The sequence below is a fragment of the Cavia porcellus genome, unplaced genomic scaffold, assembly GCF_034190915.1.
Source record: "Cavia porcellus strain 051 isolate PalLab524CR breed Dunkin Hartley unplaced genomic scaffold, mCavPor4.1 scaffold_10, whole genome shotgun sequence".
NCBI lineage: Eukaryota > Metazoa > Chordata > Mammalia > Rodentia > Caviidae > Cavia > Cavia porcellus.
The window spans coordinates 64,437,304-64,464,502 of record NW_026947493.1 but is presented as its reverse complement, the minus strand read 5'-3'; the positions used below and the strand labels follow the sequence as shown (position 1 = coordinate 64,464,502).

The 27,199-nt window shown below is 36.1% G+C and overlaps 1 long non-coding RNA gene across 1 annotated transcript; it reads left to right on the top strand.

The window, feature by feature from the left end:
* Positions 1-22,248, top strand: LOC134477912 (uncharacterized). Its single transcript, XR_010050215.1, has 5 exons — positions 1-89; positions 5,221-5,312; positions 9,094-9,456; positions 20,891-21,099; positions 22,033-22,248. It is a non-coding gene; the product is annotated as an uncharacterized LOC134477912 (long non-coding RNA).
* The last annotated feature ends 4,951 nt before the right edge of the window (positions 22,249-27,199 follow it).

Here is a 27,199-nt window from a genome sequence, read left to right as displayed (position 1 = left end):
GGAAACTGAAGGCACCAAACATAATGATGGACTCCAGTTGGGTAGACTGTGACTGAAGAAGACAATGACTTTCAGCACCTGGTTAACTGGTGGGTTAAATTCCATTATGTAGAGGACACTGAATTTTTCTGTGGTGTTTTAATTGACTGTGAAGGCTGCTGCTGCTGCATGAGCTATCAAGGGATGAGATTCTGGAAACAATATTTGCCTACTTATGGCAGGGCATCTTAGAAATTATGTATGGGACAAGGCAACACAAGGCTGTGTCTTGTAAGAAATTGAAGTTATTGATTTAGCAGGTAAGTTTGAAGGCCAGATTTGATCATAAAGTTGGCAGACTTGAATGCCAGCCTGGGGAAATGGGTTATTGCATTAGTGCAGTTGAGTAGAAGCACTGAGCCTGTCTAGCAGTGGCAGTGGCAGCTGAAAACAACAAGTGTATGCAGTTAGTAAGACATTTGATAGCCTGAAATTTATTAAGGGTTGAGCTTAATCCCTAGTTCAAGAGCTCCCGGTTGAAACCTTATAAGAAAAACATATCTAATAAATTAATATAATAAATTCATTTAGGAAATCCTGCTAGAATCAGATGCCTTATCACATATTGACCCCTGATAACTCGCCTCAGAAATCTCCCTTGCCTGTAATTTTTTTAAAGTCCTTAAGTATTTCTCCATTACCAGTGAAATCCTTGGTGATAAGGATGTTAATAACAACACATTGCAATGTGATTTGAACAATGAGGTAAGGGAGAATTGAGTACTAAACTTTGATTTGATTTGATTCTTAAGAATTGAAAAAGGTGTTACTCTTACTCAAACCCAGTGAACAATTGCTAATGGACCAAATCACTAACAGACTTGAGATATTAATCAGCAAAAGTGTTCCCATTCATCCCTAAATAGGTATAAAATATAGGTGCAGGCTTACATCTTACCTAGTAAAATGCAACCATAAAAGGTTATAAAATCCCATTTCCACAGCTTGTCAAAATCAAGTAAAGAATACATGCTGTAATACTGGAATAAACTTGGCACTGTTATGGCACAAAATGCTATTTAATCAGGGAAGCTAAGAAGCTCAGTGAAGAGACCTCCTGCATTTGTGAGAGCTCATTCGTTTTCATTCTGCTTGTGTTCAATACACAGCACTAGAGAAGACCAGAAAACAATTATTACAGACAAAATGAGTTTCTTTCCCAGGTTTTTCCCTTCTTTGCAAATGCCAGTGGCAAACTATTATCCTGACTACAAAAGAAATACATGATAAACACTACTGAGATGCAGTTTCCTAAAATAGTGTCATAGTTAGAAAAGAAATGGTGATAATCTGGGGACATGAGTCGCAGCCTCCATCCTCATTAAGTCATCAGGTAACTTTTTGTCAACCCATATAACCAGGAGTGATACTCAACATATTTAATGACTAGTGTAAATCTGGCCATCAGAAAAGATCTTGGCTTCCATGATGTAACAATATGAATGGATTGAACATCAAGTCTGCTTAAAAACACGAAAACAATGGATAAGCAGTTTGTCAATCTTGGTGGTATTGAGATTTGTGGAACAAAAGAACCTTGATTTTTAAGCATTAAGCTCTGCATAACAGAGTGTTTAGAGGCAACACACAGCCCATATTTTTGGCCACTACCTACTGTATGCCAGTATTGGAGTCCTTCTGTCTCTCTCAGAGAGGGAGAAGGAGGAGAGAGAGAGGGAGAGAGAGAGTGGGAGAAGATGAGGGAAAACTGAGTTATACTTATTTAGTGTATTATTGACTGCAAATCTTATTTTCCTTTTCCTTGTAATTTTTTTCTGTTCCCTTAAATCTAAGTACTTTTCTCTAACTTTAAAATAGATAATAACCTATTTTAAGAAACAAAATGAGCTAAGCATAATGGTGCATAACAGTAATCCTACCATTCTGGAAATCAAAGGCAGGAGGGTCACAAGTTTGTACCCAGCCACGTCAACTCAGTGACTTAGTGATATCTAAAAAACAAAAGGCCTGCCAGTGTAATTAAGTGTGCATGTCACTTCTGGGTTCAATCACTAGAACCACCAACCACCAAAAAGACAATAACAAAAGCCAAAATGAACTAGTATTTATTTTGTGGATCTACAAAAAGGCTAATTTAGACATTTCTGAATATCATATGCTTTATTTTTTGGAAAAGTAAGTTTTATTGACTTGGATATTGCATATTTCTATTTACCAGTCTAAGAAAGTTACAGTACTTACTCCTTACTCAGAAAATTAAAATATTATATAGATTTACACAACTTCGTATACAAACATTAATCACGTTTAATTAATTTCAATTTCACATTTAAACTTAAAATTTTACTTTTTCTGTTTATAAAAGAGTTATAAAGACATACTATAATGTAACTGTATCTGTTACATGTGTGTTTTTCATTATTAATTTATATATATGGAAATCAGTTGTAAAAAAATTGAGTATAATATATTGTTACTGAGCTGGGAATTTAACCTAGAGCCCTACATGGTCAATACATGTTTTAGCCCTGAACTACAACACTGACCCTCTGTGAAACTATTTTAATAAGTAAGCAAAAAATCATCCAGAGAATGATCTGCTATTGCCATCATAGAGACAAAACAATATTTATTGAGGCCTTACATTATTCCACAATACATTTATCCAACAAATGTGTATTGTGAGCACACAATGCTGCAGATACCTTATCCAATGCTGAGGATACAGCAAGAAAAACAACCAACCAACCAACCAACAACAAGAACAATAAACACCAAAACTCCTTGCCCTTGTTTTAACTTTCTTCTGGTGGGAACTAAATTGAAGGTAGGAAGAAAGAAAACAACAACAAACAAAATTATCAGGTTCTGACCTAGATCCCCAATCTCCCAAATGAGTGTACAGCGGAGGTTAAATAAAAAGAGACAAATTGTATGACTTTTAGGGTTCCAGGAGGGTCAAAACTCTTTAATTAAGCTTGAGACTTCCAGGGTAAAGACAAAGGATTCTCTGGATCAGTCCACTTTTATTAGAATGAAGGACAAAGGGCAGACAGACTGAGGAAGATGTAGGCAATGAGCAGGAGCTTGAGAGTCACTTCAAGGACGTCTCCAAGTAATGAATCAAGTCAATTCAGTAGCTCTGTCTTATCATGAAGACATGGTAGAAATTAAACTGCAGGAGTAATCTTTGCAGCTATAGTCTCTACCTTGTTAATTGGGGTTGGAGCCAGAGTGTCCACAGCTGTGGCCTTATCTTGCCCTTGAGGTGTATCTCTGGCCTCACAGGCCACTACGGGCCTCAGCCAGGACCAGTGAATCATAGAGGTTCACTTACTATGAATCAGCTCCCATCACCAGGCAAGGGGCCGAGGCCTAGGACAGACTCACAGACAAACATAGAAAGCCAATTAGTAAAATTTAAATCCTGCTCAGAGCTGCTTTGTAGTGGTCTCCAACACAAAGTATAATATATATTATATAAAGCTATGATAAATGCTATAGCAAAGAATACAATAGGGAAAAGGTAGTAATGATAGTGGTGGACAAAGTGTTGCCATTTTACTAAGATGGTAATAAACAGCCTCTTTGAAACACTGATATTGGAGTAATGACTTGAAGACATTGAAGCAGAATATTTAATGAGTGGATTTTACAAATAATGAACTAGCAAGTACAAATGATTTGAAGCAAACATTTTCTTGGCCTGCTCAAAGAAAGCGAAGGTGACCAACGTGGCAGAAGTGAGTCATGCAAAGGAGAGAGCGGTGTGAACGGGAAGCTCCAGGTCCTTCAGTGTCTTGGAGACTTTGCTTGAAAGAGTTCTTCCTTGAATGAGATTAGAAGTTCACAGAGGCATTGGTGCAGAGAGGGTGCCGTCTGCTTTAATGTTTAGAAGAGATCTTTCATGTAGGGAGTAGTGGAGCAAGACCAGACCAGCTGATAAGCTCAACTTTACAACTTCCCCAATTCACTGATAAGGCTGATAAATTAACTTCCCTAAAGAAAAAGAACGTAAGTGGGAGAAGTGCAGTATTCATAGTAAGGGTTTATTTCTCACCTAAAAAAACAAAAGGCATATAAACTCTACTAGCTATGAGCCATGGGCACTTCAGTTATCAAAGGAGAGGAATGGAAATCTCTTCTTACTAACATTCCAAAGAGAGAAGCAGACACAAACCATGTGTCATGGTTTATGTCCGTGTCCCCCAGGCCTCATGAGTTTGAATTGTGCGTTTGTTATTCGTTCATTGTCTAGTGCTTGGATTAATGGTTTCAGTGCTCCACCCACAAAGGGGTGGAGCCAGGATGTGATATAATGGCAGGAAGAAGGTGTGTCTTGCTCTTTGCTAGTTCGAGCTTACTGTTTGTAGCTGCCATGAACTGCAGGCCAGCCATGCCCGCCTGTTTTGGAGCCAACTAGGTGTGGACTGAAACCTCCAAAAACTGTAAGAAATAAACCTTTCCTTTCCCAACTTGGGCATCAGGTATTTTGTCTCAGCGACGAGCATAAAGTAACTAAGACACCATGATTCCTGATCATTTCAGATTCATCCATAAGATAATGTAGAGTTTTTAGCTTTGTCTTATACTTCCACTTCAAGTGTCCTGCTCAAATCTCATATTTAACTGAATAGCTTAATGTAAATATTCTAATTAAAGGACACAGAATAACTGAATGAAAATCATGTAAGTCTATTTCTATGAAGCAAATTTATAGTGAGCCTGGTTGGTGTGAATGGCAGGCCACATTCCAAATTTCAATATCTTACCAGGAATAACTTCATCCAAGCTTTAAACATGTTAGTAAATATCTTCTCAGAAACTCAAATTTAGAAAAGAATGACACCTCTTAATCACTTACTTGAATTTTTTGTAACCTAAAAGGTTTCACTTTTGCTTTATGGAGCTATTAAAAATAAAGGCTAAATTATTATAGCAGAAGGTATGTCCCCTTTTCAAATGTTGTTTATGAATTGTATATTTCAACATCAATTTTACTGAATTTCTTCCAGCTGTGTGAGTCTATGATTCTCTTGTATGTTTACTGGTTAGAAAAGGTCATCTAGAATATGCCAGACTTAACACTTATCTTTAGAATGATGAAATTTATTCAATCTCATAATCACGGACTCTGCATCCTGGCATTATTTAGGATATGAATAGAGCTGCTATAATACTAGTCAATGGGTTTAATAGAAGCTTATTTCTCTTTCATAGACCTTCAGATGTGAGTCATCCAAAGCCAGCGCCCTTCCAACCTTGATGCATGGCTCTGGGGTTTTCTCCAGCCTTTGCAATTCCCTGGAGAGGTGAGAAACAGCAAATAGGATGCAAGAGTGAGCAAAAGTCGTACATATCACCACTTTCATCTTACTGTCCTAACATTTTGTCTGTGTTCACACAAAGCCACAAGGGTGGTGGGAGATGTAGTTATCAGCTTGGGCAACTAAGATCCAAGCTAAAATATAAGAAAGTTCTTAAATTGTTTTTCTTTCCTACTGGTAGGATATTGGGGCATGACTAGCAGTTTTTGCCACAACTTTAGAGGAAGCAAGGTAGCAAAAATCATAGCACTAATACTATCAGTAGTAAAATGACAATTTATTAATGGATTTAAGCAGTATCACATTGTCATGGGAGATCTATTTCAAAGCTCATCCATTATTCTAAGTCAGTAGATTTGGCTTTATAAATGAAATACCATATGCTGTCAAAATTTTAAAAACTTCCAAAAAATTCAGAGATAAATTTCTGGCAGTGCTCTCCGGTTTCTTAAAACAAGTCTTTAAGCTTTTTTCTTACACACTACACATTTCAATATCAGCATTTTGATGGTGTGCAAAAAGAAACACTCATAGCAGTGTTGTGCAAGTCAGCAATAGTGGTGACAGAATCATTACAAGAGTTACAGCATCTTACCAAGGCTATAAAAACATACCCAGATATGATACCAATTTCTGGGCTGACCTTTGAGTTCTCCTTTATATTGAATCTAATTATTTTCTGCCTGGATATTTCTTCCTTATATGTTTTAGTGTACCCTGGAGTAAATTCTTGACATTTCTTGACATTTCACTATGTCTCAACTTGCAGTGAGTTTAATTCCACTACTTGCCATATGTTCTAGAGTCAACATTTTACTTCATAGAATAAGTTACTAAACATTATGTAAGCTCAGCGCAGGAAAAAATAAGGGTTTGATGTGGAATCCCAAGGCCAGCCTGTGAAGCGTTCATGGCACACAGGGTGGAGACATGTCATAACAGTACGGCAAGACACTGGAACCACTCTTGAATAGCTAACCTGAAATGGTTCTTTCAGTGATGTTTCCTTTAATACTGATGTTGTTTTGGAAAAGCAAAGAAATTTGTAACATTATCAAGTCAAATGGCTTGCTCTGCACGTTAACTTATAACATAAGCAAGAAGGTCATGCAGAAAGACATGAGCATTTTGCTGGGTAGATCTTTACAGGTTAGTACTCCACATACGTGGACTACAGATATTATTAGTTTTTAAAACTATCCAAAAAGAAAGAGATTTGGGAGTATAACAAAACAAAGTAAAAGTTAAGTCAAGAAGAAAGTGCCAAGGCCCAAAGATAAAAGAAGAGCTTTTACAAGTTCCATGAAAAAGTGGGCGATTGTTTTTACTAAAATGGGGTGATTTTACTCCAGGACTAAAATTAGAAAATTCATTCAGAACATACTCTAATGACAAGCTTGCTATTTTTCTCCCATGATTCTTTGGAAGACTGAAATTCTTTGTTGACTTGTAAAAAAAAAATCAGAAGGTCTTGAGTTATCCCTGGCCACAACTGTTTCACATGGTTGATAAAAGACACTGCTACACCAAAGGCTCTGCTTTCTTATTTATAAACTGTTGTAAATATGATAGAGCTGCTTTACAAACTGTTAAACATATGTAACTGTGAGTTCTAAAGAATATGAAGTGTTTCCTCACTGAAATGCATTTTACATTGCTAAATAGTTAAACTCATCATACAGAAGTATGCAGCAGGTAAATTTTTCTTTAAATTCAAATTCTTTCTTTGTTTTCATTTTTCTCTTCCATAGCCACTTCTCCCACATGTCTGTCTGATGTCCCATTTTTGCTAACTGTAGCTAGAGCCTGAGAAGACTTGGTGTCTGTGCCTTTCCTCTTCCCTGGAATTCCTCGGGTAGGAAATACACATAAGACTTGTTCACTAACACGTGTGTCTAGGCAAAGTGGAAATGAAATATGGCAAAGTGATTTATAATTCTTACAAGTGACATTAATTGAATATCAGTATTACAGAAGTATTATTGCATTAGGTTTGTGTGTAATGTATATATACACATGTAATGTATTACTATATGTATGGTATTTTATATATTTAATTTATACATAATTTTGAAAAGCATGGAGTAATTTATTGTCTCAAATTAATTTTTAAATCTTAAGCATATAGCAGCTAAGTGCCTAGTATAAACAGGTCTGAATGAAAAACTATATCACTAATTTTTAAAAAATTATTTACAATCATTAGGTTTGCTATATGATTGTGGAGTTTTAACTCTGAATTCAATGAGCTGTTCTTAAATGTAAATAGTTGGTCTCAGTTCATAGTTCCTGCTGAATTTATAGTAGCAGAAACAATTTGGTTGTATACCATATGGAATAAAATGTAAACACAATTTATTCACTGATCTCACACTGTTCATAGTTTCCTGAGAGATGAAATCATGTAAAAATCCACAATGAAAGAGAAACTCTGATTTAAAGAAAAATCAAACAGTACTAAAGAAGGAAAAAGTAATTTTTAATATGGAACTGATTTTTAAAATAACTTCTGGAAGCTACAAAATTTATGAATAGAACTGGATCCTAAAAAGAAACTCACCACAAGAATCAAGAAATTAACACTTCACTAGGTTTAAGTAAAACTTGCATCATTTTTCTTTGACCTTGCCACCAAGTGAAATCATATCTGTATTTTAAATCAAAGCATTGAAGTTATTGCAAGAAGATATGATGAGCAACCATAGCTCTTAAGGAATTTAAATGCTTATTGGTTAGATAATATAAATAAAATCAAAGGTGTACGTTGCACTTAGAGACAATACAGAGAAAAGTTCCATTATGAAAGATTATTAATTGCTGGATATGCTCAGATGGCAGCTGTAGAAGTGTTCACATCAGCTGGAGTGTCCAGAAGACATGCATAGAGGAGTTGCAATTAAAGTTGGCAGAGAGGTATGGACAGCATTTGCAGAGTTAATCAGGAGGAGGGCATCATAGATAGAAAAACAAAAGGCTATCTGAGAGCTGGTCTTGTCTGTAGTGCCCTTCTTTCTGTATTTGTCTGTTTGTGCTAGGGATGGACCCTCTGTCTTACACATACTGAGCACAAGATCTGCCCCTGAACTATACTACCAAACCCACCTTCTTATCTAACTGAACATTCCCCAAATCTCTCTCAGAAGTCACCTCCTCTGTGAAGTTTTTCCTATACCCCTCTGTCCTTCAAATGCTTAGTCCCAAATACATACACACACACAAAGGCATTTCCACACTAGTGTTTCTTCTCTCTGCACTCTCATGTATACTTATATATATTGCATTATAATATAAGTCATTTCTCCTACTTTCTGAGAATTCCAGAAGAATTCCCAAAGAAAGCTTGGTTTATTAATTTTTATGTCTCGAGGCCTGTCATAGCACCTAGTACATTGCATAATATCTTAACAGTCTTCTAGAGGAAAATAAGGGTGACAAATGTGGCAGAGTAAATTGAAATGAGTTTGAAGACAACAAAGCCACAAATACAAGAACTGTGCCCTTTGAATTATAGACAATAAACATATTTTACCTTTTAAAATTGGTAAGTGGTCTCAAAAACTATTGATTTCCAAATACACTTTCCCAAGCACTGTCAGCGTCTGATCCAGATGTTTCCACTAACCATAAGAGCTGATACTTTTAGTTTATGGCCTCTACTGTCTCTTCTTTAGGAATCAAGAACTACCATCTGAGTCTAATTCTAGAGGACCCAGAGAGTAAACTTAATACACTTTGCAACAAATTTAGTCGTGCTTTTTTCTTCTAGACTTCGTGAAGATCTCCAGCTCACAAGACGGAGAGAAATATGCTGAGTCCTGCTGCTGGTGGAGTCATCTGGGAGATCTACACTTCCCAGTTCTCCATGGCAACTCAATCAGGTCAAACTGTGCTCTCCCAGTGAGACCCTGAGCCCACACTGAGCACCTAGGGCCTCGAAGGAGGAGTTTCCTCTCTTTAAATCTGTGTGAGACAATTGTCACTCAGATGCTCAGGTGAAACTGCCTGTGATTTAAATACCACAGCCCCTAGCAGCTGCTTCCCACAGACCTGCTGTCTTAGACTGTTAAGTGAGCACTCTCCATATCTCCCCTTCAACTAGACTTCTCCTTCACCTGAAATCTCACAGTAGGTATGCAGTTATGTTTCCAGTAATTCCTGGTCTTTTTTCAACCAACTTCTGTTCCAAAGACATCATATAAGCATCTTCTAGTCAGGTCTTGAGTCTAAAAGGCCCATACATCCAACATCCTTGTTGGCTTATTCCAGAGACTCTGCTGAGGAACGTTATCTGGACAATAGTGTGCAGGTGGGATGGAACAAAGGATAGATGTGGAAAAACCTATCAGAAGTTCATCATGTATCTGCGGAGATAGCTCAGCAGCAAAGCACCTGCCTGGCAAGCAGAAGGTCATGAGCCCCATCCCTGGTACTAAAAATTAAAACATAAAAAAGTTCATCATGTAGGAATACAGAAGATCTAAAACTGCAGTTGCTATGTTCATATAGAGAAAAAAAATGTAGATGGGAAAGATGAGTGGAATTGAAAATGATTACAGGTATGAATGAGAAAGGACCGAATACACTGCTGAGAAAATGGTAGGGATATTATTACAAAGCAGAGGAGCAGGGTAAGAATTATTGTGATAGTCAAGTCAATTAAATTTTAGATTTGTTGAATTTGGGGTACTGGTAACATTCCAGTGAAAATTCTCAGCAGGAAATTAAGAAGACTCGTACATTGGAGAGGACATAGAAGTTAGTGTTTGACTTGTTCAGTAATTTTACAAATTTGTTTTGATGTTTGGAAAGGGAATAGGATTCTCTAGAGGGAAGGCAGGGAAAAGAAGAATAGAAAGGTAAAATCATCTAGATTCCATCGTGTTTCTAAAAGGGCTCACACTTTGCTGACCCTATATCTTTGTATGCTCAGTAATATTCTGTAAGTATGATATAGTGCTTTTTCCTCCATGACACAGGTACCAGTGTATGAGCATAATGCTAATTAATAGAAAAACACAATTGTTACTTGATTCTCAATTTATAAACTAAGAACACAATTTTATTCAGCATGCATCCTATTCTACGTGTAGCATAAAGACTAATAATTCTGCCTCTAGATTTTGTCTCAGAGTTAGATGTTTGTGATTCTCGTGGATTCATAGCCCAAATATAGAAAATATTAACTTTCCTAAATCCACATACATGAAAGTATTCTCCCATATTCAGAACCAGCAAGAGAAAATTATCCTTGAATTTCCAATATCTCGCAAGGTGCCTGGCACAATAAATATTTATTGACCACTGAATGAATTAGAAAAAAATCTATGCAATTCCTGAGTGAGAAAATTCAAACAAGATCTAGAAAAGCTGTAAAGGAAATTTACCATATGGTGCTGTTTAGAAAACATGATGTAGTTTTTCAGTTTGAATTTTAAAAACTGTACCTTTAACATAGATTTTTAAAGCTTCAAAACTCAAATAGCATGTTTATTTCCAAAAATGAAACTGCAAACATCTGGTAGCAAGATGCAAACTCCTGCCCTTGGAGATTATTCCTTATTTTAAGATTTGTCCTCTGGTGTTGCCATGACTACTGACCATGCACTGAAATCTCTGTGTAATACGTTCTATCTCCCACAGTGATTGTATCTGAGACCAGCAGTAAATTTCTAGTAATTAGAGGAGACAGCCTCAAACGTAGACTTGACAGAATCTTCACTGTGTTAAAATCTTCTCTAGGGGTTTAGGCTACTGGTTGTTGATTCAAATGGCTAATTAGTGTGGACAGAATAATTAAATATGGAACTGGAAATCTGGTGGAAGAAAGATATTTTTGTCACGTTCAACTTTATCAAATCATGTCAAAAGGAAACAGACAGAAAACCCAATTCCACATAATTGTAATTGGAAGAGAATAAGTTATGTGCTTAGTGGGTAAATGCTTGTTTTTGGAGAGAACCAAAGTTAGTGAACTGTGACACTAATTCTGAGGTGGACAGAAAGAGGTAACATTTAATATTCCAAAAAGTAAAGGGGATCCAGTCTGGCACATTCAAATCTCTAACACCTAATACCATACAAAATAATTTACTCTTTCATTAGTACTAAGGTGATTTACATTATTTTTACATAAGATAACAAAACCATGTGAGTCATGTAAAATAAAGTTAATGTTTCTTTTAGTAGCATAGGGTCTCACCTAACTGCATTCTAGCTGGAGGCAGATAGATGGCTGTCTTTTCCTAGTGTGATTCAGACTCACAAAAAAGGGAAATACTTTTGGAATAGTGTCTCCTGAATTTTTTGGTATAGACAGGAGTCATGTAATTTTTAAAAACTGGAGCTGAAAACCAGATTAATTAAGGTAATTTATGTCTTTTGCTTCCAAAAATTCTGCATTCCGATGTCAGTATTTTAGCAAAGTAGCTTAAAGGAGTATAATTCTAACATTGCCGCCACTGAAAAGCCGATTTTATATTATTTCTTTTCAAATAGAGTATTTATATTGAGGGTGGAATATGGATTCCAGAGAAGTGAAACTGGACCTTTGCAAATGTCAGGATATATATTGTTCCCAGCAGATGTAAGAAGAGCAAGCAATGGAAAGGAAAACGTATAACCAGGCTGGATCTCATGAAGGGCTCTTTGCACATAGACTAATTACATTTGATTAATCTAAAGTCAAACTCGAGATCAAGAAATGTCTTTTCATGCCCTTTTTTACCCTTTAAATATTAATTCCTGTCTCTTATACTTTTCTGGCTGAGTCTGTGCCTGTGTGTGTGTGTGTGTGTGTGTGTGTGTGTGTGTGTGTGTGTATAGGAGGCTGTATTCCCAGAAGAAAATTTTTGTAAACAAGTGGTGAGAAGATTTCACCTTGCCAACATACAAGCTACATATAAAGAGAAAATCTAAAGGAGTCCCCAAAACTATGCAGACACCCCAAACATAACATAACTCACTTATCAGAACCAACATACTATTTTCAACACTACAGTCAAATAAAATGTCTTCATCCTTGATTGTCACCTTTGGTATAAGTCAATTGAAAAGCTTTGCTCTTATGGCCAAAAAGAATAATGATTAAATTTTGTATGTAAAATTATTATCAAACATAAAATTTTCTACCATGTCTCCTTTGAGTAAAGTGCTGTTCTGAACCCTGAGTCACCCTGTGGTGGTAGAGACCTCCATGTCTGTAGTTAGAAAAATAAACTCAGAGAATCTCTGCTTGATAATGAGGAAATGGGACCTGAAGAAGACAATATTGCTACAGTTAGAGTGATTATTTTATCACCTTTAAGTTAAAATATTTTAATTGAAATAGTGAACTCAGGTTTCCATAGTGATATAAAATACTACCTAGTTAATTTAACTCAGTATTGTAAGATAAAAGAAAAATTCTCACTTACTTTGTGCATCTTAGGCCATCATGGCCTTAAGGCAAATTAGTAGTCTATATTTTTCAGTGAAAGCAAGAACTAATAAGTTTAGAGACAATTAAAGCTTTGCTTGAGCTAGGACTTTTGTCAATTTGAGTGGAAAAGCAAGCTATTACTGGCATTGATTAGAGAAACACAAAGGGATTCTAGTATATGACTTTTCCATGATCTTTCTCCACATTGACTGGGAATAGAAGGATATTTGGTCATGTATAGATGACAAAAGCAGTCATATAATAATAAACCATAGCAAAAACCTTAAATATTAAAACTAATAATTTTTAGTAGATAAGGGAATGTCACTTTATGTAGTTAAAAATACACAACAAAGCCTTATTTTCACAAGACAAGACCAAACAGAAACCCATCCTTAGAAGCCAGTTCAGTTCTATAAAGAATCATCAATCTTTTTCTTTGGTCTTCTAAAGTAAAGGAGAAAAAAGGACAATTTGGGTAACCCAACATGATTTTCACTATATGATTGATTTATCTTCATATTTATTTCCTAACATGTGTTTTGGCTAATATTTGCTTAAAAATTAAAAGGAAGTACTGAAGCAAAAAAGCTGTTTCTACATAGGCAAATCCTTGGAGAATTGCAAAATTATATTCATAGCTCATAAGCAAGCATTAAAAGATATGCAAATGATTAAGGATCATATAAAACCAAGAAGAGTATACAAAATATTAACACTTGAAAATTATTTTTTAAGAATTTTACCATGCGTGAAGTAACATGACATTCCAAGAGCACTGTAATTCTAAAATTAACAAGCATGCTTAAAATGTGCATAGAAATGAAATTTAAGGAGAAGAATTAAAACTAGGAAAATGCTTAAAGAAATTATAATTATATGTCAACAAATAGTAGAGGTTATGAAATTATTATTTCTGAAAACTTACTTCTCCAAGAGATGAGTCAAGTCAGAGAGAACAAAGCTATCAAAATTGTCAAAGCAAAAACATTGCAATTAATACAGTAGTTTACTTTCATAAAGTTTTTCTCTGTACTTGAATAAGGATATGTGGCCTTTCAAGGTAGTCATTCTTGAGAGTTAATATTTTTAAAATGTCCTTCAGATATTAAAAAGGAGAATTTAAATATATAGGCAGTATTTTGTCAAGTAAGAAAATAGGCAATATATTTAAGGGAAAGCAAATATATCTAGCATGTTAAGTATGAAGAATCTGAACTGTTGACATGTCATCCAGGAGGACTAAGAAAAGAAGCCCAGTTTAAAATGTAATAGATACGTAGTGAGTGATAAAGATCTGTATAATCACAGTTTTCTAAACAAAGGTTGAAAGTCATAGAAAATGTTGGTGCAGTAGGACAGAATGACAAGGTAGAAAAAACTTATTTTTTCTTTCAAATGGGTATGCTTTAATTATTTCATTATATGAGTCAATGAGTGCATTTTATTTAGAAGTATTGGGATCTTATAGCAAAGTACATAAGAAAGTTTTAATATAAAATAAAAATAAAATTTTAACAAATTTCTAAACAAATGTCCCAAGTTATTTAAGGATTTAAGATCATAGCAAAATTAATAAGAATAATAGTAAAATTTGACTATCTTTCAACAAAATAAATATTCTGCTCTTAGAAATACATCTTTGTCTCTTCATATTTCAGATTTAAGAGCATATTAAAACTGGGTGTATTGGTGCCTGCCTTTAATCCAGCTGCTTAGGAAGAACAAGCAGGAAGATCAAAAGTTTGCAGCCATGCAGGGTTATAGAGTGAGACTCCATCTCAAAATAAAATATTAAAAGAAAGCACTGGAGAGTTCAATCCCTGGTACTGCAAAAACAAAACAAACGAAATTAAAGATGAAAACGTTAAAGGTGTTTGAATTAAGGACAATAGTAGTGAACTCAGCGTGATGCCTCTAAAATCTGGAGCTTGCTTTGCCATTTATAGCTGTGTGCTGTGTCATGTACCTCTCTATACATCTGTATCCTCAACTGTAAAACAGGGAAAACCAATTACGGATTCGATTCATTAGAAGAGTAATGTTTTTTATTTAATAGATGAGTAGGAACAATTGAAACAATGTATACATATATACAGTATTTTAGAGACTTTGAGAAGTATTAGACATTTTAAAAATAAAAAAAGGTCAGTGTTTGATATACGAAGCAGATTTTACATCGCAAAGAATAGAGATCTGCTAACCTAATTAAGATTTTAAAACTAGGTTGTCATGAAAAATTTTGAAAAGTGATATCAAGCTGGAGTTCAGCTCCAAAACTTGAAAAGTTTTGATTTGGTATTTTTAAAATAAACAAATTTAAAAGACAACATTGTGAAGTTTTAGTAATGAAAAATTAGAGTTACTCTTTGATATCATATTTCTGTCATGCAACGCTTGCTAGTCAGAAACTGATTCAAGAAGGGAGAGAAAAAGAGCAAATTAGTCCTTGGCAGGATTCTGAAAAGAGCTGTGCCTTCTTGGGAATATCTGAGATTTTTCTGGGAAAGGGCCACACTGAACTGTTACAATGACAGTTTTAAGGTATGGATCCATGCAGCATCCAGTGCTTGCAAAGATACACACTAGGTTGCCCACAGAAATTTCTGAACATCTGTGACAAGGAATCTGTCATTATTTTAATGGGACAGATTTGCCAATTGCTCACCCAATTTGCTCCCAGCTAAAGTCATCTTTGGAGTCTGCTCCCAGCTGAACCTCAGGTTGTGCCAGTCCTGTGTTAGTTAAGTAGCTGTAGTTACAGGTTCTAAGCCTCAAGTACACAAATCGCAGATGTAAGAATTCTCCCTGTGCCATCTCACCCAGTGTTGCACCCCTGTAGACAAATGCTCTAGGGGAAGAGCAAGCATCACACAGGTCTGGCTCTTTGAAGATTGTCTTGGTCTTCTACTTCGGAACAGGTCCATGATATAAATTCTATTAGCATTTCTCTTAGATTTCAAGGAAAAAGTCTTATAATTCCCTTTGATAATCACTCAATTTAATGTATTTATCCGTCAGTATCTGGATAACCTGATGTTCTCATAAAGGAATGTGAGCTTAGCATAAGAGGTCCACCTATTGCCTTTTCATAGAAGAATTTACTTAAAATTTATGTTCTCTGTTATAGTTTGGATCTCACCTTTGCTTCCCAAAGGTGTGAAAAAGAATTGGTGCAAAGACGATGACGCCCTTGGAAGGTGGTGGAAACATCAGAGGATAGGCATAAGTGGAGGAAGCAGGTTACTGGGAACATGCATTCAAAGGCCCAATGTGATCAAAATACATGGTGCAAAATTCTATTACAGTAAAAGACACACTTCCACTAATCTCTCTTAAAATAGTCACCACTACTTTGATCACACTGTTCTCATCTTTCCTGACTCTTTCAGAGCAGTTCTGGAAGTCTTCTTGCATGAGTGTCTTCATGAAGTGCGATTACAAATCATAGTAATGACTGTACAAATCCTAGATGTCATAGAATGGATAGACAGGCTTTTAAAAGACAGGTTTATGAAAATATGTGGTGTGTTCTCATTCACCTCATTCATTGGATCTGGCACCACATGACTTCTGGCCTTTTCCCAAAGTAAATCTATAAAAAGTAAATGTTTGAGTGAAATCAAGACACTGAGATAGACATAGTAAAGCAACTAAAGACATATATAAAAAACTACTTGTAGAACTGCTTCAGAAAGTAACAAAAGTGTGTTCAGAGCAAGGGGAGTATTTTGAGGGAGATTAATAGTATAATCTTTTATTTGTAATAAAATTTTAATTTAAACACCCACCACAGTTTTTACCACAACTGGTATATTTTGTTCCTGGATCTTTCCTCGATCTTTCTGCTTTTGGCTTCCACAATGTGAGACCTTTGTTCTATCACATTTTTTTGCCCTGATGTTTCCACCTTGCCACAAGCCGAGAAGTAAAAAAGTCTGTTTACCATGGACTGACACCTCTGAAACTGTGAGCTAAAATACAGCCTCGCTCACTTGGTTGTTGTTCTCAGGTAGTTTGTCACAGAGACAAAAGGCTAATACACTCTCCCTGTCACATTAAATCCTATCCTAGCTGTATCCCCTTTGAATTGATTTCTTAATAAGCAGGCCACTGAAGTGTGGTTGCAAATGCCCTTGCTTCATATTTGTTCCCCACTCTTTGGCAATGCAAACTCTTTAAAAGTTTAGCTTACAGAAGTAATGACAATTGTACAGTTCAGGGAACACTAAGAAAGTATTCAAAAATGTAAAAATCAAGGCAATGAGAAAATCATTTTACTCCTTAAGGAATGTAATTTCAACTTAAGTAAGAATACACGCATTCTAATTTTGCAACTAATATTTACTTCCTCATAGTAGAACTCTTAAGTTGCTATTAGATTATTGGCAAGGCTGAAATCTAAAATACAATGTGACTAGGAAAATTAAATTAGGGCAGCAGCAAATAGCTCAACACAGAAAAAGCATAATCTGCTTTCGCTGGATAACTCTCTCTCTCTCTCTCTCTCTCTCTCTCTCTCTCTCTCTGTGTGTGTGTGTGTGTGTGTGTGTGTGTGTGTGTGTGTGTACCAGAAATGGTTTCAGTACAGTTCCTTTAAGTGAATGGTCTTTACAGAACAATTTAGGCATTACTATTACAACATAACGGCAGAAAATAAATGGCTGTAATCACTAAAATAGGATTTAATTGGCTAAATTACAGGCAGAATAATACAAAACAGACATAACTCTGAGCTTCACATTCAGATTCTCCTAAGTTATGCCTAGGCAATTGGTTGGACATTTTGGAAAACATTACATCTCGTAGTATGTTGACACTATTATTTCATTTGTTCTATAAAAAGATTATGATTATTTGCTACACCTCTTTCAAAACTGTATTTATTGACAGGAATGAATCTTTTTCTTTCATCAAACTTTTACACATTTTCTGAATTGCTGTCTTGAAAATTAAAAAAAAATTCTCAGAAAATAATACTAAGTATGGGTCCTGCTTGTCCCAGAAGTAGCACAGAAAGCAAAGCAAAAGTACAGTATTTGTTGAGTGAATTCAGTGAAGAGTGGGGTCACTTCTGCCTTGAAATATAATGTGGCAAAAGTTCCTTTTCAATCCAGGTCAGTGAAAAGAAAGGTTGGATAAACTAATCTCAAGTGTGTCAATATAATCTACTTTTCCCAATCATGAGATTTTTCATACTTAGCTTCACTGCAGAGATGAGAATTTGATCCTTGTTGCTCTACATTAAAATTCTTTATCCCTTTGTGATTCTCTTTTGAATTCTCACTGCATTTTCTTATTAACTTTTTACATTTTGGCTGACATAGTGTATCTGTACCTATTCATGAGGTACAATATTATGATTTATGTGTATGTTAGAAATAAGTCAGACTCACATTTATAAATACTACATTGTGTCTCTAGTATAAAAATAATAATAAAAAACTGCAAGAGTAATAAGATCCAAAATGTATAATAGATATTGTGATAATGAAAGGAAAAGAAAATGCTTTAAAGGATATAACTGTATGTATATTTAAGTGTGCAAGATAGATAACCACAGTACTAAGTTTTTTAATTCATCAAACAGAATGGTTTGTACTGTTGCAATGACTTTTTTTTGTGCTTTGATTTTGTGACTTAAGCAACTACTTCTAAGATAGCGATAGGTCATTTATCACCTAGTGATTTCTTACTGTTTTTTTGAAATTCTATTTCTTCACTTTTTTCTATTTTGCTTTTTTTCTCTAAATAAAAAAATGAAAGTTATTAACTCAGAATAATTAGCATAACTTCTATCATTCTATAGGGTAAATATATTCCTCTCTTCTAAGTATTTTGGGATGTATAACAAATTATTGTTAATTATATTCACCCTTCTGTGCCATAGAACACTAAAATTTATTCTTCATAGTAAACTATAACACAGTACCCATCCCTTCCTTACTCCTGATCTCCCCAAATGAAAAGCCTCCAAGAATGTTTCCATTTACACAAAAACATTGTGCAAAGTGTGTTAATAAATATAAATATTTCAATATTCATATAACCATCCACACATAATCACGGGCCCATTGATAGAAGTAATCTATCGTAAAATAAATTTCATTTAAAAATTCTCATTAGAATTAATGAAAGAAGGCATAGCGGCATGCGCCTATAATCCCAGTACTCATGAGACAGACAGGAGGGCTGCTGCAAGTTCAATACCAGCCTAAGCTATACCATGAGTTTAAGGCCAGCCTCTATTACATAGAGAGACCCTACATCAAAAAAAAGTTATTATTATTGTTGAGAGAGTTGTTGTACAAGGTAGCACACTCCTGGTATACCAGTTAATCTGAAGACTTAGGCAAGAAGATTGCAAATTTGTGGTCAATCTGAGTAATTTAGTGAGATCTTGTCTCAGAATAAAAAATAAAGGCTGGAAATGTTGCTTAGTGGTAGATCATTGGCTTAGCATCTTTAGTGCAGCTCCTCAAAAAACTGAAAAATATGAGCTTCTCCCATGGTCGTATTTGCACAGTCCAATTAGAAAGTAGACAGGACTCCAAACTTAATATTATAAATAAAAATTTCCTGGTATCTCCCCATATTTTCCAAGCCAGACCTTCCTAACATAGTTCAACCACCAGAGAATCTTTACTAAACTCACCTCACAAGGTCTCCATGAAAGTCTGACTGAATCACATCCATGGTAAACTCAGGTTTTTTTTTTTTTTTTTTTTTTTTTTTTTTTGTCTCACTGTGCAGTTCAGGCTGGCCTTGGACTCACTTTGAAGCCCAGGTAGATCTTTTAAAGGCCAGCAGCAGTGATCTGCTGTACCGGTTTTCTTCAGCGAGTTTTAAGGGCTCTGCAAAATTTGGAGCCTTTGAATACTTCAGCGTCACCCCTGCAATCTCAACCTCTTTTCTTCACTGCAGTTTTTCTGAGTTTTTTAAAAATCCGAGTCTTCCAGGCTTGTTATCTTAGTGCTTTTTATAATTGCCTTTCTCTCTCTTATATTGCCAACCCTTCCTCTCTGTCTCCTTAAGTCTATTTAATGTTCCCCCTGTTCTCTGGATGGGGTCTGATGTTCCCCTTTCTCTCAGAGACCCTTACCCTGGTCTGCTGAATTACGCCTTTAATTATTTCTTATCTCTGAGGCACAATTTGCTCAGGATAGTACTGACCAGAAGGTAAGTGGACAGATAGGCAGCCAGAGTGACTAATTCCCACTGTGGCCATTTCTTACCTGTGTGACTTAGTGCAAATTAACTAACTTCTGTGTCTCTGTGTCCTTACCTGCAAAATGTATTTGCCTTATAGTATCATGAAGACTAAGTGAATTAATATATGTAAAGTGCTTCAAACATGTCTGAATCCTCTATGAATGTTAAGTGCCATTCTTGCCTTGGTACTGGCAATGACTGACACACTGCCAGTGATCCGCAAAACTTTCTTGCAAAAATTAATGGAAGTTAAATATAAATATAATGATTTTTCAATTATCTCTTTTTTTCTATCTTGTTTTCTACCTCTTATTGTTAATAATTGGCTCATTCTTTCAATAAGGACTTATTATCTACTCTTCTAGAACTGAGAACTATGTTGAGAATACCCACTTCATTTTGTAAAAGGCTTTAAAAAAATGTATCTGTCATAAAAATGATAGAATTGGGCAAAAACTCATTCTCTTTCTAGAGTGCTCATAATAATAGCCTCTGGTTAAGTTTAAGCTAGGAGCTCTCTGGGGTCTTTCCAAAGATGAAGAAAATAATTACAACTTTTGACTTTTTTTCGTTTCCAATTTGTGTGAGCTTTTTAACTTTTTTCAGCTAACTCACCTAACTATTATGCAATCAAGACCAAAGGCAGTCTCTTTAAGGAAAAGTGAATAGATCTACTGTGAAACCAGTTACTTCATAAAACTACACCTGAAAGGCAATCCTCATAAGAAAAGTAACCAAGAGAAGACTCAAAATGCCACAAGAATAGATAGAAATGTTTTCCAAAATGCAATTAAAAACAATAGAGATCAGCAAATATTCTTTTACCCTATACTGTACTTTTAACCTTTTCCAAAAGAAGATGCCAACATAGGCTGTCTTCCCTAACAATATTTCCCACTGCCTTCCATAATTTTTTCTTCTTCCTTTATCTAAGCTTTCCAGGTCTATTGATAAACCATCCTTGTAGACAGAGAAGGCTAAGATAACGAAAGCCTAAGGAAGCATGCAAAAAGGGGACTGACTTAGAGAGACCTGTCTTTACAGAAGTAAAGTCTTTGGAATACTGGTGATGAATGATGGGTAATTTCTGTGTCCTGTGAAGATGTGAAGGCTTTTTGGAAATCCACGAGAACAGAACAGACGGTAAGCACACCAACCTCCAGCTATTTCATTTTTGTGCATCTTCTCAGCCTCTCCTTTATCCCACTGGTGTTGTGTCCTGTGTCCATGATGGCAACAAACCAGGTCTTGAGTTACTTTTCTCTGGCTACCAAGGCTTAATATAACATAGGTTAGCTCTTGGCACAGGAATGTTATAGGCAGAAGCAAGTGGCAGAGGCTAGGCAGACACTGAGTTCTACTGTACCCTCAACATGTGGTGAAGTCCCATGTGATCATGAACTGTAATCTGTCCAATGGATGTGATAAGGACCACCTAACAGGTTAGTAAATCTCTTGGTATGGCTGTGAATGATTGAGCTCTATGATGAATGGAAGACTCAGTTTGGATGCGGGTAGCAGCAACCAGTAAGTTTGTAGTCTCGACAGAATAAAAAGAAATGAAAGAAGGATCTGCTCTTTTTTCTTTGGAGGAGCACTAGTCTTTGTTATTGCCTCTGTACATTCACGTCCAGTTCCTTCAGGCTTTGTGTGCAAGCTGTTGATCCTTTTAATGCAGATGCCTCTGTCTCTCACAGGCTCACCCAAGACTCTTCAGTGAACTCTCAGGCCTGCGACTTTTGATTAGATTCTCCAGCATGGGTAGACATTTTGCATTATTCCAACTCTGCTCTGGCAGATGACCAGTGGGATTCTTCAGCTTTATAGACTTTAAGATTACTTAGTAAGCCTTTGTATAATCATTCACATATTTTATATTACATCTGCTCCTCCAGTGAACCCAATATCCTGGTACCCTGTTTCTGCTGGAGAAGTTCCTGCCATATAATAGGGACTCAAAGGCAAAAGGCACTGCAACCTGACCTTTGGCATGCTAGCTTAGTGTCATGCTTTATGTCTGTGTCCCCCAGGCCTCTTGAGTTTAAATTGTGCATTTGTTATTCATTCATTGTCTAGTGCTTGGATTGTTGGTGTCAGTGCTCCACCCACAAAGGGGTGGAGCCAGGACATGATGTAATGGCAGAAGAAGGTGTGTCTTGCCGTTTGCTGGTTCCTGCTGGCTGTCAACCACCACCATGAACTGCCGCCCAGCCATGCCCGCCTGTCTTGAAGCCAACTGAGTGTGGACTGAAACCTCCAAAAAACTGTAAGAAATAAACCTTTGCTTTCCCAGCTTTGGGCTTCAGGTATTTTGTCTCAGCGACGAGTAAAGCGTAACCAAGACACTTAGTAACTTCAGATTTGCAGTCCTCTTTCTGGGTCAAAGTTTCCTGCCTTTCAAAGAGAAGTTATACTCATTTTATGAAGCTGCCACTGAAATGAGCAAAATTCTTCTATGATCCTTTACACGCAATGAATCTTCATAAATGATAGCCCTTATTTTGGTGATGATTGTGATAATGAGGAGGAGGAGAGCGGGTTGGTAGGTCATCTAGTGTTCAATGAGGCTAATGTTTAGTGAGATTTGAGGGATGCAGTAAATGTCTCCTGTACCTAATTACTGTGCTTGAGATTTAAATGATGTCGAGAACCATGATTATTGCTTCACTCTTTTCTTTTCTTCTTAATTTTGCATGATGAGACCAGAGATGCACTTGTCAGATGAAAGCTGATTCTGAAGAAGGGATTTCTGTTGTCTGGGGAGTGAACAAACCTTTATTTGTAAAGCGAACCTCAACAGAAAAAGGGTGTCACCTTCAGGTAGGTCACAAGGAGACCAGGTGTGTTGGTAAACCCTTCTAGTAGAAGGTTGAGATGATCAGAGCGTGAGACAGCATGCATGAAGAGGGACTTTATTCTTAGAGACACTCCATTTGGGGAATGACCAGAAGTCTTTGAGAAGGTGCAAAGGCTTCTCATACTCAACACACATAGAAAGACTGGCAGGAAAGCCTAATATAATCACACTTTTCATTTAGCAATATTTATCTTCTGCAGATTATCAATAGGAAAAATGCTCATAGTATTAAAGAAACACTGGTAAATAACAGTCTGAGTTTTCACACTTACAGAACCCATAGCTAATGAGAGGCAGATGATAAGAAGATAAAGAAAAAATGAATAAATAATCAAGACCTTTAAGGTATGCAAGGGAAATAGTTTGCTATGTGTAGGAGATATGCCACATTCCCTGGGTCCCCTCTGACTTTTTTTTTTGTACCAGGGATCAAACTCATGACTTTGCACTTGCCAGGCAGGCGCTTATGCCACTGAGCTAAATCCCCAGCATTCCCCTCTGACTTTGTGGTAGTGTTGATGGTGTATAGATTTCAGGCACACTACTTCTGGCTGTGCTTGGAAATGTGAGGAAATTAATCCCCAGAGGGAAGCTGTCAATCAAAGACTTTGGGAAGGAACTTTGGGAGGGAAAATTCTGGAACAAATTCTACATGACGTCTCAGAGAGCCCAGAAGAAAGACCAGCAGAGAGCCTAGTAGAAAGATTTTTCTAGCCCAGAGCTTTTGTCATGACTGCAGATGAGGTTATATTCTAGATAAATCTTCTCTCATCTCTATCCCTTGCCACCAAACCTTCAGTGATGTACCTAGTGATTTTGGCATGAAATAAAAATTTAAATTCGTTTTTACTATATACATAACCTCAGTCTTAGGACTGAAAATGATTTTTTGGTTATAGTTGTATGATTGACCTTGCAGAAGCTGCTTAAATTATCTTCCTTCTTCTCCACCTGATAAAAGGAGTAGTAACCACCTCATGAAGCTGTTGTGGAAATTAGATAACTTACATTTGGATGCTTAGAAATAGCTCAATAAATGAAAATTTAAAGTGACAAAAGTAACAATGTACCTATCAAGACACTTACAATGAGAAAGGGAAAATAGTGTCTCAAATATCCAACTAAGAAACTCCTTTGTCAAGCAGAAAAATCTATGCATTTCAGGCTTTGGGCTAATAAACATGTGTAAATAAAGTGGAAAAATTTAAGTGTCCTTCATGAAGGAAATTATGAGTTTCAAATGAAAAGTATAATTTATCGACCCTGTTTAGACTTTGGCTGTAGCACATGACCTTGAGTGTAACTGTCCCACTTTATGATAGGCAGCTAACCATAAAAGTTCTCATTTGTTAAATACTGTGCTGTATTTATGTCTACCCAATGGCATCCTCCTTGAAATTGTGGAGTCTAGCATCAGGGAGTGACTGCTTCTGTGTGACAACTGTCTTCTGTTCTCAGAAGCACCTCCAAGAGAATGAGCCTCTCTCTGCCACTGAATAACCAACAAGGATTACACTCGTGAGATACTTAGTTAAACATCTTTAATTCTGATTTTATAACTGGGTAAAATACTCTCCAGTTAATGCTGTTATGTCCTGAATTAAATTTGAGTTACTGATCATAATCATTTGAACTTTATTTTATGATAATAGGGTTAAAATTGTTCCTTGAAATAGAAATTACCCAAATGGGAAAGATTAGATGAGACCATGTGGGTCAGCAACTCTGCTCTTTTGCAAAGCTACTTATCTTAAAAAGTCTTCATCTCATTTCTAATATTTGAAGCATTCTGTAGGGAAACACACTGGTGCTTGAGGAAGTTGCGCTTGGAAAGACTCTATTTTCATGATTGATATATAAAGAAATCTTGCAACACAGGTTGAAATGGAATATTAAAATTAACTTTCAAAATATTAGCACAATAATCTTGTTTCATATGGTTATGCCATTATGAGCAATAAAAATTGTTTGATTTCAAAATTGTGAAAGGATTTCATAAAAATACTATTTAAGTCATGGGTTGTCAAAGCAATATTTAACTAACCTGACCTAAAGTTACACGAGGTAAAATATGACACCAATAGATTATAAAATGGAAGTATTTGATTCTGCTCAAACTTTTAGATTTTTGGGTTAATTGAAAGACTATAAATTCCAGAATAGCCAATAATTGCATAAATTCTACCTTCACCTTTCCTTTCTTGTTCTGAATGTAATAAATATCAATGACATAGGCAGCAAATGACATAGCCCCTGATCCTTGCTTCCTAAATATTTCTTTTGGACAAAGGCATTAAAGCAACAATAATAGCTATATTTAGTGAATACTTACTTTTGTGTTATTAGGCTAAACCCTCAAATGAATAATATTATATAATATTAGTCAATTTAATAATAGTCAATCAGGCATTATGATTAAAAATAAGACAACAAGAATGATGTCTTCTGATGTGCATAAAGGTTAAGGAGGGTTGGCAGGAGAGGGACTCAGAACCAGCTAATGGTAATCACTGTCCTGTGCTGCTTTCTACATCAAATATTTCCTGACTTCTATCATTGCCCATACAGCTAAGCCAATTCAGGAAATGCAGGAAAGGGCAGGCAGGATGGAGCACTCCTATTACTGCTTATTATGCCTCTGAGCACTGAACTGTACTTCATCAAATTTGTACTTTTCTTTATAAGATTTTCTTTATCTTATCAAAAAGTTTTCAACAACTGTGTCATGGCTATCTCATAATTGATAACAGTTCTAATATGTCATTGATTTTAAGATATAGTCTAAATTCACTGTGCTTAAATTTTTTAGTGTTTTAAGTCAGTGTAGTATAATAAATATTGATTAGAACTGGTTAACAAAATTAGTTTAGCTGTAGTCTTTATTCCAAGTGACCAATGTGATTTTGACTTACATTTAGTGACATATTATCCAAGAGAAAAATCATTTCATTCTAGCACAGCCTAATCAGCTTTTTCTAGTCATGTGTCATGGTCATTGACCTGGGTGTAACTCACAACTAGAGTCAGTCACAACCTTTTTCTTAGTGGAACTGAATGTAAAATTATGATGAGTGTATGGCTTGGTTATGAGTGACAAGTTTCATAATAACTTATTTTGGTTGGAAATATTTTGAATTTTTCAATGCCTGTAGAATCATATACTCTTGAGCCAGAAGAGTTTTTTACGTTCCAGCTGGCCCATCTTGGTGGTAGATCACCAGCTTAATCAGTTGGCTGTGATATATGATAGAACAAATAAATTCTCTTGATTTAGCTATGCAGCATGACACCTTACCTTGCAAAATACAAGATTCAAAATTTTGGGTGCAACATTAGGTTAGAAAATCTCTCAAATATCTTTATCACTTGCTACATGTGGAATCAGTAGCTCATAATATCTCAGGGTCTAGAGCACCACAGGTTGATTCTTCTGATAGATCACAGCAAATCATCCAGGTGTATACTCCTTGTCTGTATTTAGTCTGCTGAATCTCTCTTATGGTTTGGATCTAGAATATCCCCCCAAAGTCTCCTGTATTCAGACATGGGGCTTTTAGAATGTGATCGGATCATTGAGGCAAAGTACTCATTAATGAATTAATCCAACTGTGAATCCATAGCAGAATGTGCTCTTAGCAGGCAGGGCCTTGTAATGAGAAGTGGGCCAGCGTGGAAAATGGCCTGAAAGAGTATATTCTTATGTCTGACTCCTCTCTTCTCTCTCTCTTTCCTGACTTCTTGGGATAAGTAGATTTCTTCCACAATGTTCTTCTTCAATGTAGCTTCTACCTTGGAATCAACCAAACATGGACTAGACCTTCTGAAATTGTGAGCCAAATAAGTGTCATCTTCCTTAAATTGTGGGGTGTTGGATATTTTGTCCCATCAAGGGAAAAGTGCCTAAAGAACATCTCAGGTGCACAGAACACATCCTTTTCACTGCTGTTGTCTATTTCTGATAATGTCTCTCCCCTCTCCCCATGTGAATGTCCAATGCCTGTTTTAACTCAACCAAATTAATGAATTTATGATGACATCCTCATGTTGAGGAGTCTCAGTTTCTCTTTTTTTTTCGGTACCAGGGATCGAACTCACGACTGCCTGCTTGCAAGGCAGGCTCTTATGTCGTTGAGCTAAATCTCCAGCCCCTCAGTTTCTCTTTTGAGTCATCAAAACTTTGGCCTGATTTTGTTTGGGTTTTAGGGACCACTTTGTCTAATACACATAACTCTGTGTCCTCCAATTGTGTTAATCCATGGGCTGTTTCCTGTTGCCTGGATTTTCTCCTGATTTCTTCAGTGTCCATCATATAGTGAACACTAAGTCAGTGTTCACTGAACTGAAGGAACAGTAGTCTCTACCCAAGCCCAGCAGGTAATCAGTCAA